Raw genomic sequence first — 17,678 nt, forward strand, 5'->3', positions numbered from 1 at the left:
AGACTATACCATGAGATACCAGTGACAGAGGAGAGGAGGATACATAGAAGAGAGATGTTATGAAGCTAGAAGGAGTTGACTTAACTAACACCTAAGTTTTGAGCCTGAATATTGGTACTCTCAACACTAATATTGAAATCTATAGATATATAGATCTATAGAGATAAAAATGAAATAAATAGCCATTGCCTTTAAGGAGCTTATATTCTACTGAAACAGTGTCTATCTTCAAGGGGCTTTAAAAGAGGTCAAGATCTACACAAATAATAATATAGAATAGAGTATTTTAAAGAAATCATAAGGACAGTACAGAAACTTTCCATAGAGGCTGGGAAGAGGGAGAAATCACATTTCTTTGTAGTAAGGGAAAAATCAAGGAATAGAGGGAATATAAATCTAGGCTTTGGACAATTATAGGTAGAATTTCAATGGAGGAGACCATTCCAGAAAGAGACTGACATAACCAAAGAAATTAAGTACCACATTACGAAAATAGATTTATTTGAAATGTAAAGGCTTTTTAAGAAGGAACTGGGACGTAAAACTAAGAGAGCTAGGATGGCATGACTTGGAGTAGTTTGTTTCATTTTGTGGGGATGTAGAACTAATGAATATTTCTGAATGATGGAAGTGGCATCTAAATGGGCAAAAAGGAGTGAGAAGGGCATTTTATGTACGGGGAACACAGAGGGAAAGTTTCAGATAAGTCCTGACATCTTTGGGGCAGTAAATGTTTGCATATCATCTCCATTACATTGTAAACTTCTTGAGAGCCAGATAATTATATAATTATGTATATATTGTGTAATATAGATTTGGAACAGGTTAAATGACTTGACCTTATGCCCTATAAGGATCAATAGAAGGAACTAGATCTGTTTAGCCTGGAGAAGATAAGTCTTAAAGGAAGAAACAAGGCAGGGCCTGTCCACTGTCTTCAAACATTTAAAGGGTTTGTCACATAGAAAGGAGATTAGATTTATTCTACTCCAAGGAGGAGAATTAGAAACAATTAGGAAGGCAGGGAGGGAGGAGTGACAGAGAAGCTGATTTAAACTTGATGTAAACATTCTAATAGAGCTATTAAAAGTGGAATGGACAACCTGAGGTTGTAGTGGATTCACCATTACCAAGTCTTTAAGAAAAAGTTTCTATGACAATTTGTTAGGAATATTGGGAAGGATTCTTGCTCAGATGTGAGTGGATCTAGATGGCTTGTGAAGTCACTTCCAACTCTGATAGTCTATGATTCTGAATCAGCTCTTTTTTTTTCCTCATATGAATCATTTTTTCCTTAGGAAGTTTTAAGGGAGTTAGAGCTGACTTTTAGAGACTATTGAATCCAATCCCTCATTTTATAGCAGATTCAATGGAAGCCAAAGTATGTGAAATAATTTGCCCAAAGGCACACAAACAGTTTAATAGTTAAGTTGATATTGTACCTCGACTTCCAGTTCAGTGCTGATTCCATTAGACCATTTTCTCCTATTTAATTCTGGATCCAACTCATTATCCATCAGCAATATCTGTCCAAGATCATCTAGTTATCTATTCAGCTAGCTATCTGTCTATGTATATCACATGAATGAGAAAATATTTACAAATAACTCATTATTTCCCCCCCAAGCTTTTCCTCTACTATTCTTCCTCCAAAAATTCCTATTTCCATAGAGAACACAGAAATCTTTCTAGTCACACAGACTTGCAACCTTGACATTATCTTAACTTCTCATTTCCCCCCACCCTCATATCCAATAAATTGACAAATTTTAGTGTTTTTACCTCAACAGCATCTCTCAAATATTTCCTCTTTTGCTACCCAACTTTAGACCCTTATCACCTCTCCTCTGGGCTATTGCAGTAGACTTCTAAATGGCCTTCCGGCTTCAAATCTTGTCTTTTTTCAATTCATCCTCCACACAGCTGCCAAAGTGACTTTCCTAATGTGCAGGTCTGTCCATTCATTCCCTTAGTTAATAAACTCTAATGACTCCCTTTTGCCTCTTAGAATCAAATATAAGCTCTTTGCTTTTGCTTTTAAAGCCCTTAACAATCTTCTTCCTACCTTCCAATCTTCTTTCACATTACTCCTCTTCACACATTATGAGATCCTGCCATACTGAGCTACCTGGTGCTTGAGCACATATGATGTTCAATCTTCCCTGTCAGGGTCTTTACACTGGCTTTCCCCATGCCTGGAATGTGATTCTCACTGATGCCTTCTGACATGCTTAGTTTCCATTAAGAATGAGTTTAAGTTGGGGCAGCTAGGTGGTATATTAGATAGAGCACCAGCTCTAGAGACAGGAGGACCTGAGTTTAAATCTAATTTCAGATACTATGAGAGTCCCTGGGCAAGTCACTTAATCCTGATTGCTTCTAAAAGAAATAAGAGGAGGAAAAGGAGGAGAAAGAGATGGAGTAGAAGGAGAAGAAGAAAAATGATGATGATGAAGATTAAAGTTTTCTTTTTTCTGTTTTCTCCTATTTAATTAGACTATTTTCTCCTATTTAATTCAGGATCCAACTCATCATCCATCAGCAATGTCTGTCCAAGAGCATCTATTTATCCAGTTAGCTATCTGTCTACGTATGTGTATATGAATGAAAGAATGTCTACTAACTCATTATTTTCACCCCAATAGTCTAGAGTGCCTGATCCCCTCTGCTGCCATGCCCTCCACCCTTGATATTTATTTTATTTTCATTCAGCTTAGATAGGTATGTATAAGCTTTTTCTTTCCTTAAAATAGGTAGTTTCATTTTGTCTTTGCATTTCACAGCACCCATCACAGTGCCTAGCAGATAGTAGATGCTTGTTAAATCTTGTCGATTGATTACTAGTTGGGTGGCTGTTGTGTACAGGTGTGTATGCATGGACACTAATATTCCATGACCTGCCCATTTGACTGGATGATAGGTATTCTTCATCTGCTCTCCCAGGTCACCTTCTAATTCTCTGTAGCAGCAGAGGAATGGGTCCTACTGCCAGCCACTGTGATAAGACAATTGCCTATGATAGTTTAAGTCTGGGTTTATCTTAAAGCAAAGGGGATGATTGATCATAGGTCTCCTTCATGTCCCTATGTCCCTATGTGAGATTCTGTGTTACTTGTGGGATTTATAGGAGTTTAAAGATCTGAGACCCTAAAAATTATCCAGTTCCCTTCATTTTAGACAAATGGAAACTGAGGCTCAGGCAGGAGTGACTTGGTCAAACCACACAACTAATTAACACCAGAGCCTAGACTAGAACCTCGTTTTCTTAACCACTAATCCATTACTTTTTTTTTTTCACTCTACCATGTTGCTTCTGATGACAATGTGATTTTTAACAAGCTCCTTAGCCTTTGGGGAGAAGAGAAAACAAATTCCATTTGTATATTTTTCATCCTACAATATCTGAGCAGGCAGTATCTTTATAGTCTCCTGTGTCGGGTGCTTTAGATGATTAGGCTCTCTGGGCATGGTGTAATCCCTCATCTTCTCCTAACAAGACTGGAGCATTAGGGAGGGGTTCAAGTGATTTCTCTGGAGCAGACTGCTGTCTCAGCTCACAGCTTTTTCTATCTGGCCCTGGCATCGGCCAGCTTTCCCTTCCCACCTCCCAACAAATCCTGAGCTTGTGTCTCTTACCGGCAGGATGGACTCGTAGACTGCCCCTTGGGCTGGGGCTCAGTCCCTCCTGGGTGCCAGACTGTGAGTGCCAGAGGGGTTTCGGGGGTGCCTGGGAAACCATGATACCACAGAGGAATGGAGCAGGTCTCTGACAGGATGAGCCTGAGTAGGATAAGTAGCTTGCTTTGAAAATAAGCAGAATTCCTTCATGCCAGTGGGCTAGCTGCAGCAATGGTTCATGCTGCTTGGCACAAGATAAGACAGAGCAATAGGAGGAGGCTGTGAGTGCGTGGTGTGTGTGTGTGTGTGTGTGTGTGTGTGTGTGGGAGATGTGGGGAGTTTTGGGGAGTCAGATGTGAAGAGGAGAGAGCTGTAGAGTTGAACTTGCGGGATAGGTGATATCACAACCAGAGCTGAGCAAAGGTAAAATTGTCAAGTAAGCAAAGCTTGTCTTAGTCTCCAGAATCTGGAGAGGTTCCTTTTGGCCAGCCCCACCTTCTTTTAGCATAGCCTCTCTCCCAGGTGCCCTCAAGCTCACAATTGACTGTTTAAGGCCCCAAATCATGGTTCCCAGAGCGGATAAAAGGAATCAACCCCTCCCCTTATCAAAATTTGCCCTAATCCCTATCATATCTGAAGCTCTCACACATACCCTTGGAGTGATGGATCAGACTGTTAGAGAAATGCTTTTATAGAATGCTGCCTGTGCTGGAACTGAATTATTCTGTTGTCACGGACTTGTCCTTTAGCGGAATAGATGGACCCTCTGCTTTGGAGCAGATGCCAAGCATATCTTCAGAAAAAGACAAGGAGAAGAATAATTCAGACTCCATACAACTAGCCCCACCACCAAACTCCACCATGTTTCCGGATTCATAAAGGTTAGCCCAAGGGAGCATGAAGATAATGCTCACATAAGGAGATGCACCCAAGAGAGCCACATGGCTGTACCTACTTCTTTCCCTTTCTTGAAAAACATACCCAAATCAGTGCCTCTAGTTACAAACCAAAGGTTTTTGCTCAAAAGCAACAAATATGTGGCCAGTCTTACAACTCATCATCAATAGTAAACTGCTCTTTCTTTTTCTTTTTTTAAACTAAATCCTGCTTCTACCAGTCTACTTATGTGCTCCCCATGATTCTGAGTAGCTTTCACCAATTTCAGTGCTAAAAGGTCCATTATATCATAGTTCTGGACTCAAAGAGTTGATAATGGATGGAAATGGGTGAATCAGTTAAACTAACCACTCCTAATGGGTGTGATTCCTCCCAGGTAATATAATTCCTTAACTGAATTATAAAGCTCTTTTCTCTGTAAGAAATTCCTTTAAAAAAAAAAAAGGTCTCATGAGCAATATGCAATTCTCTCAGAGGTCAGCAGAGAATTTTACTCATAGCAAGTGCTGAACTAGGATCTGTTGTATTGAATTTGAGGTGTCTTTGGTTAGAGGGGCTCCTCAGTTATCCTACAGCAGCAGCTCCAACCCGACATCCATGATGTCACTGGTCCTCTGTCCACTGGTACCCACTGTCTTAAGGCCAGTCTGGGTAACAACACTTCTCATTAAATTGAAATCCTTAAAAATGATATTGTAACCAAAATCTCACAGGAAAAGAGTTGAGTAGATCCAGATTGCGCCTGGAATCTTATATCAAAGTCTGCAGAGTTAACCCATTTATAACTACACAGCTGAAGTATTTATTTATTGTAGTAGCCTCTCTGGTGCAGGTCCTTGGGCTAATGTAATGGCCTTCTGGTTGCTCCTCCTCAAATCATTTCCCGCTGCCATTCATCCTTTACAAACTTGTTGAGGTGATCTTTCTAAAACATTTACTCCAACTCCATTGGCTGCCTAGTAGCTTTAGGATCAACTATAAATTCTGGCTTGAAAGCCCTTTTCAGCCTGGTCATTTTCTACCTTTCAGACTTCTTACATTTTACTCTCCTCCATATAGTCTTTGTTCCAGTGATTCTGGCCTCCTTTGCTGTTCCTCAAACACACACTCCAGATCTCTCAGCTCCATGCCTTTTCTCTAGCTGTCCCCTAGGCCCAGAATGTTCTGCCTCTTTATCTCTACTTTTTGGCTTTTTTGGCTTCTTTCAAATCTCAGCTAGAGTAGTATCTTCCACAAGAATATTTTCCCATGCCCCTCAGTATTATTGTCTTTTCTCTGAGATTATCTCCAATTTGTTCTCTGTGTGTGTCTGTGTATATATGTATGTGTGTATATATAGATATGTATATATAGCATATATTTTTACATGTTAATTCCTTGATTAGGATGTAAGTTTCTTTTGTCCAGGACTATTTTTGACTTTCATTGTAAACTCAATTTATAGTATAATATCTAGCCTACAGTAAGTACTTACTACATGCTTAACTTGACAGGTTTAATAAATATTTACTGAGCTGAGTTTTGGCTCCTCTTCTCTTGGATCTCAAGGAAACAGCCTCTCCAAATATTTCAATCAGGCAGATGGCCTTTATTTGCAGCTTATAGAGTATTCAGGGAGGACCAATAACTCTAGTGTGAGGGCTTGCTGAGTCCTTTTCAGGCCTGCTCATCCATATTTGGCGTCCACCTGTCAACCAACTCTACCTGTGGCTCTAAGAAGTTACAGCCTACTTGGTTGCCACATCCTTATAAACCATCTCTGCAGATGGGCTAAACCAGGTTGAAGGAACCTATAGACCTTAAATGCATTCATGAGTTAGAGGGATGTCTACTTCAAGTATATGAAGTCTTCCCTTGATAAGGCTGGGCTGATGAAAACAATTTGTTCTAAAGGTCATGAAGGTGACTAAAGCAAGCGTTGTAAAGTGCTTAGAGCTCAGTCATGTACTGTATCCCAGGCCATCATCAGTAATACTGTCTTTTGTCCTACTACTGTATTTCAATAACTCTGAAAGGGAGAGTAGGTTAATGACTTTGTACAACTCTGACATATTTCAATCCATTTCATATATGAGTTAAAACATCATCCATGATGTCATTGGTCCTCTCTGCCAGGAGACTGGAAGCCTCCTTCAAGTAGTAGGAGAGGGTACTACAATAAATATACTTCAGCTGTGTAGTTATAAGTGGGTTAACTCTGCAGACTTTGCTATAAGATTCCAGGTGCAATCTGGATCTACTCAACCCTTTTCCTATGAGATTTTGGTTACAATATCATTTTTTAAGGATTTCAATTTAATGAGAAGTGTTGTTACCCAGATTGGCCTTAAGACAGTGGGTACCAGTGGACAGAGGACTAGTGACAACATGGATGTCCAAGACAGAGGGTTGGAGCTGCTGCTGTAGGATAAGTGAGGAGCCCCTCTAATCAAAGACACCTCAAATTCAATACAATATGGTTGTGTTGTATAAAGGACAAACAACAGCAACAACATTTAGGGAACACCTAACAAAACAGACTTATAGAGGAGAGATATAAGTATCAAACAATGGTCCTGGCCCCATAGGGACAAATATATGTCAATTCATATAACAGTAGGTTTTTCAGAAGCAGAAAGCAGAAGCTTTAATGGTCTAGCTCTACCCTCCTTTTTCTCTCTCCCAACCCCACAGTGGTCCTCAAAGTGTAGTCCAAAGAATTATTGGGGTCTCTGAAACCCTTTCAGAGGGTCTACAAATTCAAAATTATTTTTTATTTCTAATATAGTAAATAGGTACAAATATAACCCATGTGAACAAAAACTCTTTGAACAGATCTTCGATAGTTTTTTTCCTAACAAGATGAAGATACTGAGAACAAAAGTTTGAGAACCACTGCCTTAGTAGATGGGGAAGTTGAACCTCAGCAGAATAAAGTAAAACTAAATAGCAATTCTAGGTAAAAGTAGAAGAGATGTCACAAGGCAATAAGTACAGGATTTAAGCATAGGAATTTGGTGGAGGTAGAGATGACTGGGGGCAAAATACAGATGAGGCCCAAATCAGAGTTCTACCTTTCTTGTGCTTATACCATTTATGGTAATGTAATAGGGCCTTGGGAAAAGCAATTTTTCATATGGCTAGGAGTAGATGGTGCTATAATTATCTTGCTGCAAACATGCAAACTCAGAAATGAAGGTAGTGGAGAGGTAGAGCAGTTGCTAACCCCTGCTATTATAGAATAATAACTGAGATTTATATTACTAGCAAAGGACTTCTCCAATCTTCATTCCAATTGTTTCTCACAATTGCTCTTTAAGTTGGCATTATTGCCTCCATTTTACAGATGGGGACACTGATAAAACTTACATTGGTTAAGTAACTTCCACTGGCCCATGCAGACCCATGCAGGAACCAAGTCTAGATCTCTCTTGATCCTAAGCCTATGATGGTTCCACTTTATTGCCTCTATGCATTTCAACTATTGTTTCCTTCTAGAAGGATTACAGAAAACAAATAATGCTTACCAAACCTTTGCTTCACAGAGTATCAGGTTTATAATAATAGTTTAGTAGGGGGACTGCAAATTTATAGAAGGCAGGGACCATATTTTAATATGGTCTTTTAAAAATCTAAGTACCTACTATTAGAACTGGTAGCAATAAATTCTTATAAATGATTGAGTTAGAATCAAGTAATCTAAGAAATGCCTTAGCAATTAAGGTGAGATCATTCGTTATATTTACTAAATCTAGGAAAATAAATATCTGGGCTGATTTCAGTGAATTTGACAAATAATTTGCAAAGGGCCTGAATTTCTTTTTATTAGCAGGCTAGAATCAAGGATAATAGTTGTTCAAACGAGGGGATTATGGAATCATAAAATATCAGAGATGGAAGGAACCTTAGAGATAATCTGGCTACAGAACAGAAAAATTGAAGCTCAGAAAGTTGAAATGATTTGACCAAAGTTGCCAGCGCACAAATATTGAAACTCACAGCTCATTGATTTTACTCAAGTTCAGTAGTACTATTTTCAGACAATAGTTGATTTATCCACTAGGTGGCATTGATAACCACTCTCTTGATTAGGAACTGGGCTTTTGTCTCACACTCCCTCTGTCAGTTTGCTCTTTACCCAAAGAACAAAAGTGCTATGTAAGTATCATGCTTTTTGCAGTTGTCAGAGAAATAGTGACTTTCTAATCCTTAGCTCTGCCTAGGGTGACACCAAATCATTGTCAAAAGTTGTGTGGATTTATTGTTCTATTCATTTTAAACTCAGGTCTCAGCTTCTGCCCACTGGTGAATCTACCTCCTTTCTGCCTTTAGTATTTTGCATTCATCTCCAAAGATGAGACCTTGGCAGGATGGAGTTCATTTTTCACAGGAGCATAAACATGCCCGTATATTTATTCTTAGCATAGAAACCATAAGCAAAGAAACAGTATGAAATGACAAGAACACAATGTATAAAAAATTAGTCAGACATCTACAAAATGCTGTCTGATATTCCCTTGAACCTTAGAAGTTCCTCCCTTACTCTCTATTCAATGAAATGTCTTTGGTGATTGCAGTGGCTTTGAGATGTTCTACTAACCAAGTGGTCTTTTTTATCTCCTAAGGACTGGCTTTTGATATACTTGCTCTAAGATCTTTAGGATTTGACTAAATATAGTTTGTATACAAATTTTCATAGGGTGTTACTTGGGGAACAGTTAAAAATGCAACATATAAAACAGTGGTCTTTGATTAGAGAATTATAAAGCTTGCATCTAGGACTGCTTAATTCTTGGATTTCCTTCTCTTTCTCTGCTGGAATACAAAGTAACACTTGGATATTTTTCGTGATGAAAATAAAGCAAGATTTCTTTGCCTGACCAGCAGTGGAAATGTATCAGGTCTATCTTTATGTCTTTCTCCTGCACAAGATAATGTCTCCAATCAGATAATCAGGAGCTCACTGTATCCCTGACTACATTAGGCATCAAGATGTCACTTTGACAAAAATAAATATGAAATCATCTTTGTCTTGAGGTTAACATAAATGAATGTACACTCTAATTGAGGAAAGGAGAGAGACCATAAATTTACTTGTTGTCCCAAAGGAGCAAGACAGAACACTAGGATAAGAGTATCTACCTTTTAGCCCCTGAAGAAAAGAATGATGATGAAATGATTCAGAAAATTAGTCATTTGTGTTTGTTTTATGTCTTTTAGATGATAATTGTTCTGAAAGCTCAGGTTAGAATTGAAAATAGGGTTTGCATTGAGAGATTTTGTAAGAAAAAATAAAACTTCGATAAATTAAAAAACATATTTCATGGTGCCGTTTTGTCCTCAGTCTAATGTTAGATACTATTGGAGATACACAAAAGAATTATAAAATATTGTCCTTGCTTCCTACAGATTTAGAGTTTCCTTGTTGAACTATTATAAGAACCTGGTACTCTGGGAAGTGAAGGATTGGCATGCATTTAAAAAAATCCTAAATCTTCTAGAAATAAGCTATAGCTAAAATATGTAAAGAGTCAATAAAGTAGATTCTGATCAATAAATCAAAATCTTCATTTGATTCCCCCACCCCAAAGTGTTGAAGTTGTCATCTTATAACTCCCTCTTTCTTCACAAATACCTAAAAAAAAAAATCTACTCTTGGTTCCTCCACTTCCTCTACTCCTTTTCAATTCTCAGCCCTTTGCAAATTGGATCCTAACTGGTATCATGAGTTTTAAATGAGATAAAGGATGCAAAGCTTTTTGTTAACCTTAAAGCACTATATGAATGCCCGTTGTTATTATTTTAAGTCATCAGTCAGCAGACCTACAGACTTCATTCTCTGAGCCATCTGTTGCTCTTTTGCTGAACTCAATTTATGTATAGATGTGCTTGTACATGTTTAACAACCAGACTCTCAAACATGATTAAGTCTGATATGCACTATTAATACTTTATTAAGTATAGATAATCAACAAGTCCTGGTTTGTAGCCATTGTAGTCTTGCAGGCTAGTTAGAATTGGCTTCAACAATACATCTGCTTTTGACTTGATTTCTGAATAGAAACTGCTCTCTCCAATGTTACCAATGATCTCCCAAGTGCCATATTTGATAGCCTTTTCTCAATTCTCATTCTTCTTGACCTTTCTACAACATCTGATGCTTGTGCTACCTTCTCCTCTCTATGTTTTCATGACTCTCTTTCCCTGGTTCTCTTCCACCTTGATTACTCCTTCTCAGTCTCTTTTCCTAGATCATCACCTATAGAATGCTTTCCTAACTGAGAGTGTACTGCAATGCTCTGTTTGGGGCCTCTGTTCTTTCTATATTCTCTCTCTGGTGACTTCTTCAATTCCTGTGGATTTAGTGATCATTTCTCTGCAGGATGACTCACAGATCTCTAAATTCAGCCCTAGTTTCTCTCCTAAGTTCCAGGCCTATATTACCATTTGGACATTTTAACCTGAATTTCCTATTGGCATCTCAAAATCAACATACCTGAAGCAGAATTCATGCTTTTCCCTCCAAAATCCAACACTCTTTTATATTTTCTTATTGATGTTTAGGACATCATAATCATTCCAAAAACTCTGGTTCCCAACTTCAAAGCTGTCTCAACTCCCCAATCTTCCCCCTCCCTCTTTTTTGGATTTTTTTAATTGAAGTTTTTTTTCCCCAAACATATGTAAGAATAATTTTTTAACATTGATCCTTGAAAAATGTTGTGTTCCAATTTTTCCCTCTTTACCCCCCACCTCTTCCCCTAGATGGCATGTAATCCAATATATGTTAAACATGGTAAAAAAATATGTTAAATCCAATATAGGCAGATGTATTTATACAATTATCTTGCTGTACAAGAAAAATCAGATCAAAAAGTGAAAAAAAAATTTAGAAAATAAAATTCAAGCAAACCAACAAGCAGAGTAAAAATGTATGTTGTGATGCACACTCAGTTCCCACAGTCCTCTCTCTAGGTGTAGATGGCTCTCATCATCACAGGATCATTGGAACTAGGCTTAATCATCTCATTGTTGGAAAGAGCCATGTCCATCAGAATTGATCATTGTATAATCTTGTTGTTGCCATGTACAATGATCTCCTGGTTCTGCTCATTTCACTTAGGATCAGTTCATGCAAGTCTTTCCAGTCCTCTCTGAAATCATCTTGTTAATTGTTTTTTATAGAACAATAATATCCTATAACATTCATATACTATAACTTATTCAGCCATTCTCCAACTGATGGTGATCCACTCAGTTTCCAGTTTCTTGCCAATAAAAAGAGGCTGCCCCAAACATTTTTGTATATGTGGGTCCCTTTCCATCCTTTAAGATCTCTTTGGGATATAAGTCCAGTAGAAACACTGCTGGATCAAAGGGTATGCAGATTTTTGATAATTTTTTGAGCATAGTTCCAAATCATTCTCCAAAATGGTTGGATCTATTCACAATTCCACCAACAATGTATTAGAATCCCAGTTTTCCCACATCTCTTCCAACATTCATCATTATTTTTTCCTGTCATCTTAGCCAACCGAGAGGTATGTAGTGGTACCTCAGAGTTGTCTTAATTTGCATTTCTCTGATCAATAATGATTTAGAGCACCTTTTCACATAACTAGAAAAGATTTCAATTTCTTCATCTGAAAATTGCCTGTTCATATCCTTTGACCATTTATCAATTGGAGAATGCCTTGAATTCTTATAAACTTGAGTCAATTCTCTATGTATCTTAAAAATGAGGTCTTTATCAGAACCCTTAAATGTAAAGATGTTTTCCAGTTTATAACTTCCCTTCTAATCTTGTCTGCATTAGTTTCAATTGCGCAAAAACTTTTTAATGTAATATAATTAAAATTATCTATTTTGTGTTCAATAATGGTCTCCAGTTCTTCTTTGATCACAAATTCCTTCCTTCTCCACACATCTGAGAGGTAAACTATCTTATATTCTTCTCATTTGATTATCAATCTTTATGTCTAAATAATGAACCCATTTCAATCTTATCTTGGTGTATGGTGTTAGGTGATTAGGTTCTGCCATACTAGTTTCAATTTTTCTAGCAGTTTTTGTCAAATAGTGAGTTTTTACCCCAAAATCTGGGGTTTATTAAACACTAGATTACTATAGTCATTGACTATTTTGTTTTGTGAACCTAACCTATTCCTCTGACTAACTACTCTATTTCTTAGCCAATACCAAATGGTTTTGATGACCAGACCAGTTTTAGGTCTGGCACAGCTAGGCCACCTTCATTTGCATTTTGTTTCATTAATTCCCTTGAAATTCTTGACCTTTTGTTCTTCCAGATGAACTTTATTATTATTTTTTCTAGATCTGTCAAATAATTTCTTGGGTGCTTGATTGGTATCACTAAACAAGCAGATTAATTTAGGTAGTATTGTCATTTTTATTATATTCACTCGACCTACTCATGAGCTTTTGATATTTTTCCAATTGATTAAATCTGACTTTAATCCTACAATATATTGTTTACAAAAAACACATTTACAGAAGAATGATACATACAGAGTAAAGGTAAAAGCTTGGAGCAGAATCTATTATGCTTTAGGTGAAGTAAAAAAAAAAAAAAAAAAAGCAGGGGTAGCAATCCTGATCTCAGATCAAGAAAAAACAAAAATAGATTTAATTAAAATAAAGAAAGAAACTATATTTTGCTAAAAGGTTCCACAGATAATGAAGCAATATCAGTACTAAACATATATGCACCAAGTGGTATAGTATCCAAATTCCTAGTTAATTTAAGAGAGCTGCAAGAAGAAATAGACAGCAAAACTATACTAGTGGGAGATCTCAACTTTACTCTCTCAGAACTAGATAAATCAAACCACAAAATAAATAAGAAAAAGTTAAGGAGGTAAGTAGAATTTTAGAAAGGTTAGCTATGATAAATCTCTGGAGAAAATTGAATGGAGACAGAAAGGAGTATCCTTTTTTCAGTGGTTCATAGAAACCAAAAATTAACCATGTATTAAGGCAAAAAACCCCTCAAAATCAAATGCAGAAAGGCAGAAATAGTAAATGCATTTTTTAAAGATCATGATGCAATAAAAATTACATGCGATAAAAGGCCAGGGGAAAATAGACCAAAAATTAGTTGGAAACTAAATAATCTAATCCTAGAGTGAATGGGTGAAACAACAAATCACAGGTACAATTGATAAGTTCATCCAAGAGACTGACAATAATGAGATGCAGCCAAAGTGATTATTAGGGGAAATTTTATATCTCTAGATGCTTACTTGCACAACATAAAGAGAAGATAAATGAAGTGGGCTTACAATTAAAAAAGCTAGAAAAAGAACAAAGCAAAAATCCCCACTTAAATACCAATTTGAAATTCTGAAAATAAAAGGAGATTAATAAAGTTGAAAATAAGAAACCTATTGAATTAATCAATAAAACTAAGAGTTAATTTTGTGAAAAACCTTTATTATTATAGAAAAGGGAAAGAAAAAATCAAATTGTTAATCTTAAAAATGAAAAGGGAGAACTTTTCCACCAATGAAAAGGAAATTAGAGCAATAATTTGGAGTTATTTTGCCCAAAGTTATGTCAATAAATTTGATAATCTAAGAGAAATGTAGGAATACCTACAAAAATAAATCACTCAGATTAACAGAAAAGGAAATAAATTGCTTAAATAGTCCCATTTTAGAAAATGAAATAGAACAAATTATTAATCAACTCCCTAAGAAAAAATCTCTAGGACAAGATGGATTCATATGTGATTTCTTCCAAGAATTTAAAGAACAGTTAATTCCATTACTATGCAAACTATTTGAAAAAATAGGAAAGAAGGCGTCCCACCAAATTTCTTTTATGACACACATATAGTGCTGATGCCTAAACCAGATAGGGATGAAAAAAAATATATAGACCAATTTCCCTACTGAATATTGATACAAAAACTTAAATAAAATATTAGCAAAGGGATTACAGAAAACATCCCCAGGATAATATACTATGACTAAGTAGGATTTATACCAAGAATGCAGGGCTGGTTCAAAATTAGGAAAAACTATTAGCGTAATTGACTATATAAGTAACCAAACTAAAAAAACCATATGATTATCTCAATAGATGCAGAAAAAGCATTCGATAAAATCCAACACCTATTACTATTAAAACGCTAGCAACTATAGGAATAAATGGATTTTCCTTAAAATGATCAGTAGCATTTATTTAAAACCATCAGTAAGGATCATATGTAAAGACAATAAACTACAACCATTCCCAATCAGATCAGGGGTGAAACAAGATTGCCCACTATCACCATTATTATTCAACATTGCATTAGAAATGTTAGCTTTGGCAGTAAGAGAAAAAAACGAGATTAAAGGAATTAGAGTAGGTAATGAGGAAACCAAATTATCACTCTTTGCAGATGATATGATGGTATACTTAGAGAACCCTAGAGGATCAACTAAAAAACTACTAGAAACAATTCACAACTTTAGTAAAGTTGCAGGATACAAAATAAATCCACATAGATCATCATCATTTGTACATATTACCAACAAAGTCCAGCAGTAAGAGATACAAAGAGAAATTTCATTTAAATGTGGATAATGTAAAATATTTGGGACTTTATCCGTCAAGACAAAGTCAGGAACTACATGAACACAACTACAAAACACTTTTCCCAATATCATAGCTCACATGTCCAATTAGTTGCTAAATGAAGTCAAATCAATAAGGAATTAGTAAATGCTTACTATTTCCCAGGAATTCTTCTGTTCAATCTCCACAATATCTCTCCTATCTGTCCCCTTCTTTTTACTAACACAGTTACAACTTTAGTTCAGGCTTTATCATTTTTTTTATCTGCCTTACTGTAATGGGCTCCTAATTGATCTCTCTGCCTTTAGTCTCTCTCCTCTTCAATTAACCCCTCATATAGCTGCCAAAATGCTTTTTCTCTCCCTCACCCCTTTTTCCTTGAGACAATTGGGATTAAGTGACTTGCACAGAGTCACACAGTTAGCCTGAGACTGGATTTGAAATCAGATCCTTCTTATTCAGTGCTCAACCTACTATACCATCTAGCTATCCCCAAAATGATTTTCCTAATGCACATATCTGACGGTGTTACTCTTCTGATCAATAAACTCTCATGGCTACCTCTTACTTCTAGAGTCAAATTCATATTCCTCTAGTATTTAATGTCCTTTACAACATAGCTAGAGAGAGAATGAGGACAGGTTGTGAAGGATATTACCAGAGGTGGATTTTACTCTAGAGCTGAGGCAACCATGAGATTTTAAGTCCCTCCATGCACTTCACAGACAAAATGATTTTTTTGTGTTATTGTTCATATGTGACATTCCATCTGCTATCTATATCTTTGCTCTGAATGTCTACCATTCCTTTATTGCACTTTTGCATTTTCTTCAAAGGTCAGCTCAAACATTACTATTTTGTTTTTGCCTTTAAACTCCCAATCTCTAGTACAGTGCCACATGGTAGGGACTTAATAAATGCTAGCTAATAAACTGATTGATTAATTCATAATATGTGAAGCTAGAGGTTGCAAGTATTTGAGTTCTAGATTTGGAGTCAGAGAAACTAGATTCTAATCTCAGTGATATTACCTACAAGTGTAAGCTTGGGTTTAATCTCTGGACTTTAGTTTCCTCATTTGTAAAATAAAAAGTTTGGATCAGATGACCTCCAAGATCTCTTTCAAGTCTGAATCTAAGATCCTATGATCCCAAGAACTACTCTTCCATCATTATGGTTATTCTCTGTACAGGTATATGCATAGCCCTCTTATTATATTTTGTTGACTGCTAGCTTAACATCATCTTGGAAAGAGGTTTCTAATGGAGAGGTATCAGGATCTATTGCTAGAACTATTAAAAAAACATACCACCTCAAAAGAAATCCCAAGTTCTTCACCCCTAAATATCTGTCAGTAACTTGGATAAAGGCATAGGTAACTGCTTATCAAATGTGTAACTGACTTCAGAAGTAGGACAGATATTTGGCAGCTAGGTGAACACTGGACCTTGGTCCAGTGAGACCTGAGTTCAAATACAGATTAAATAACCTGCTCAAAATTATGTCGCTTGTAAATGTCTGAGGTTACATTTGAATACAGCAAAGATGGGATGATCAAAATGGAGGATCCATATGTGGATCAGTTGAAGGACCTGAGGATGTTTAGTCTGCAAAAGAAAAGAATTCCAGAACAGGATAGCTATTTTCCACCATTTGGAGGATTGACACATGAAAGAGGGATTAGGTTTTGTTCTGTTTGGTCCCAGAGGGCAGAAGTAGAAGCAATAGATGGAAAATGCAGAAATACACATTTAGATGTGATAGGGAGAAAAGCCTTCCTAGCAATTAGCTATTAGATAAATAAAGTGGGACCAGATTATCTAGGGCAATAGGGAAATTCATGGGAGAAGCAAGAACTATCAAACCCTGGAAATATCTATATCTATATCTATATATCTTGAGCTAGTGGAATGAACTGATGATGGAATGTGTTGTGCCATGCAGGTCCCTTCAGACATGGCTGTGAATCTGGAATACTTGGGGAGATGTTTGTCTTTGTGACATCCTGAGTAAATACAGCAGGTAGAGAAGAAGGAAGAGAGAGGAGGCTCCAGACTGGGGAAGTACTAGAAGAGATTCAGCAGATTTTCTCGCTTCAAGAGTCCTGGAGATGTTCTGTGCCACTGGCAAAGCTAAAGGGAAATTGATGTTTCCAGCTCCTGATGAAATGAACAGAGCGTAATGACAGGTAAGGCATACTGTTCCCATATATCCTTTTGGAATTTTACAGCATCAGAGGATAGATGAGCTTACAGGATGCGTGAAATGTCAATCAACGTAAAGATAGGTATGCAAACTAGGTACTAGGAAGCCCGAGAAGATGACAGATAGAGGCTGTGTTGATTAGTTTCTGCCCACTCTGTGTGCCAAAGCTGAGACTCTGAAGATTTACCATTCAATGGGGTTAGCAGCCTTTGCCTGACAGGACAGTATGATATCTCTATGTATGTAGCCCCTGTAATTAACAGGAGCTCAAAATATCAAATCATGGGATTGTTATTCTCCATGAACTTCCTTCAAAAGATGAGTGGACATCATTGTTCCACTCTGCAGAAGAATAAACTGAGTCAAAAAGGGGTAAAACAACTCACCCACTTTTT

At 36.8% G+C, this 17,678-nt stretch overlaps 1 protein-coding gene across 1 annotated transcript in view; it reads left to right on the forward strand.

The window, feature by feature from the left end:
- Nucleotides 1-17,678, forward strand: part of ZBTB7C (zinc finger and BTB domain containing 7C) — a 565,868-nt gene that overhangs the window by 108,122 nt on the left and 440,068 nt on the right. The window contains exon 2 of the mRNA XM_031945971.1: nucleotides 17,023-17,266. The gene's annotated coding sequence lies outside the window, so the exon portion shown is untranslated. The remainder of the gene's footprint in view (nucleotides 1-17,022; nucleotides 17,267-17,678) is intronic.

This window comes from Sarcophilus harrisii, chromosome 1, assembly GCF_902635505.1.
Source record: "Sarcophilus harrisii chromosome 1, mSarHar1.11, whole genome shotgun sequence".
NCBI classification, from domain to species: domain Eukaryota; kingdom Metazoa; phylum Chordata; class Mammalia; order Dasyuromorphia; family Dasyuridae; genus Sarcophilus; species Sarcophilus harrisii.